The sequence below is a fragment of the Lathyrus oleraceus genome, chromosome 4 (assembly GCF_024323335.1).
Source record: "Lathyrus oleraceus cultivar Zhongwan6 chromosome 4, CAAS_Psat_ZW6_1.0, whole genome shotgun sequence".
NCBI lineage: Eukaryota > Viridiplantae > Streptophyta > Magnoliopsida > Fabales > Fabaceae > Lathyrus > Lathyrus oleraceus.
In genome coordinates this window covers 273230943-273233523 of record NC_066582.1, presented here as the reverse complement: position 1 = coordinate 273233523, position 2581 = coordinate 273230943, and the positions used below count along the sequence as shown (strand labels likewise).

The following is a 2581-nucleotide window of genomic DNA, read 5'->3' as shown; positions in this document are numbered from 1 at the left end:
TATGTTTTGTCCTGACAATTTTAGTGTGACCGGTTTAATTTTTTGAACAAATTTGTACTCGGTTTCTGTTTTTAATGGGTCAATATTTTTGGTTAGTTATTTAATTAAAGTGATTAGAATGTATTTAAATTAAATATTAATTAGATTTTTTTATGATTTGTTATTTAAATGAATAATAATTATAGAAAAAATATATTTGATACATTGGATCCTGCCGGTTGGTACCCACTCACACTCACTCTGCGTGGCAACATAAAAAACAAAAAGAAAAGGAAATCCTCACAAAATCTCTGAGGATCTCTCAACACGCGTCCACTCTCTAAAATACCTCACTCTCATCATCACACACTGACCTCACGGCATTCACTCATCACTCTCTGAAAAACTTACCAGCGCTCACACCTAGACCCTCTTCTCTCTCATCGTGAAAAAGGAAGAAAAGCTGTCTAGCTTTTCCGCTTACCACACGCACCCATCTTCTTCTTTCAAAGAAAACACAGCACCACACATACGCCTTCTTCAACCCTAAATCCGCCGTCAAACCCTTCATCGCTCACCTTCACCACCTTCGAATCACCATCGCCGTTCTCCGCCCCACCACTCAAACCCTCGTCACCATGCAAATCGACCACCGCCACTAAACCACCCTTCGCCGTCAAACCCACATCTTCATTCACCACCGAAAAACCCCACCGTGAATTGCGATTCACCTCACCGTTCATCTTCATCATCCTTCAACCTCCGACGAAACCCATCACCAACCTCTTCACCTCCACCCAAATCCACCGTCAAAACTCAACCTTCCACCGCTAGCTACACAACCCACCATAAACCGTTCCGCAGGAAACGCCGAAACCCTCCACTTGTTCTTGCTCGTGGTCACAGGATCGAGGCAGTTCCTGAATTTCCTCTTGTTGTTGGTGATTCCGTCGAGGGAGCTGAGAAAGCAGAGGAAGCAATCCAGGGATGCGGAAGCATGTTGCGGTTTTAGAGATCGGTTTGTAGCGGCGGTGGATCTTTACGAAGCAGCTATTGAAATAATCGTTATCCTGGTGGATATTCAACACGACATCGAAACCGGTTTCGCCAACGGTAAGGATTGGAAACTAACTTGATTGATGCATCATTTAATACTTGAACCTGGTTTCGTAAACAATTTGATTGTCGTGTAGCGTTGTAGGTATTCATTGTACGGTTTCGATTCCAAGTTAGCCATATCATAGCTGTGGATTTCGATCGGGTTTTTAACAGGAAATTGTCATTCATCTTCATTTTTTGGGTAGCATCATATGTAGGTTTGGATAGCACATCTAGTCCGATTCTGTTTCCAAAAACTCATCAGATAGTTATTTGTTTATGAGTGAATTGTTTAAGGAGATGTCCTGGTTTTGATTTTGCTGTCAACTGATTTTGTCTTTGGAGAATTGGGTTTGTTTTCTTTCTCCTGATATCGGACATTTTTCTTTTAGTTAGATCCATTTAATCACGTCGCACCCCCCACTTGTTGCAATATATTGTTTGTGATCATTAAGATGGTTTTATATTGGATATGGCATTTATGTGGCTTTGGTACTGTACATACTGATACTGGACTCATTTGACACTTTTATGTAACATGTAATATTCTAAATGTTGGCTCACCTATATAGCCATTGTTGGGATTTACCTTGTTATATTTTGTATATATACTCAATGTTATTTTTATTTCATCCATGTTATGTATAAAGTTCGATTACATAGACGGATTCGACAAATATATGTCGTTATGCCAAAATTCCAAATACATTAATTGAACATTTTCACCGCGTTACGATATCGCGTATGACACTAACCATATGGTCATTCCGCCTTAACCGGTTTTGAGCACATTGTTACCGATTCCATTGAATAAATCAAACATTCTTTCTCTCTTGATTCAATTAAATTGATTAAAATATTTAATTAGTTTAATTAATCAATTTTAATTAACTTAATTATTTGATTTAATTAAATAATTTTGATAATTAATTTTAATTAATTCAATTAATCGATTTAATCAAATTTTAATAAATTAATTTTGTTAAAAAGAAATTGATCGATTCTTCCCACTCTCACAACTTCACATTATTTCAAACAAAAAAAACTATTTCATATCATCATCACTTCATAAATCATTTTCAATTTTAATTCATCAACAACACAAACCAATTTTAAAAGCACAAATCATACAATTCTCGATTTAATATCGAGCCCATTTTGAAACACCCTTGTAAGTCGATTGCTTTTCGCATCGCCATCAACCTCACATAGCTTACTCTTGGGCTTCCTTACAATGGAACCTACTTGGTTATTGATTAATCAAGTAGATGAAATAATACACTAAATAAAATTCATTTCATTCATAAACACGAATTCAAATCATTTTCCAAATCATTCAATTTCAAAAGATTTTTCTCTTTTAATAAAAACTTGGGATGAAAAGGAGATAGGAAGCGTACGCTTCACTATTTCTCAAACACTCGAATAATTGGCGTACGTCATATTGCGCGAGTTCTTGTCACCCGATTAAATCTTAAATCACGCAATTTCAAATCACTTTTCA

The 2581-nt window shown here is 36.4% G+C and overlaps 1 long non-coding RNA gene across 1 annotated transcript; it reads left to right on the top strand.

Annotated features, from left to right (window-relative positions):
- The first annotated feature begins 228 nt into the window (after positions 1-228).
- LOC127075057 (uncharacterized) lies at positions 229-1704 on the top strand. Its single transcript, XR_007786195.1, has 2 exons — positions 229-1092; positions 1173-1704. It is a non-coding gene; the product is annotated as an uncharacterized LOC127075057 (long non-coding RNA).
- The last annotated feature ends 877 nt before the right edge of the window (positions 1705-2581 follow it).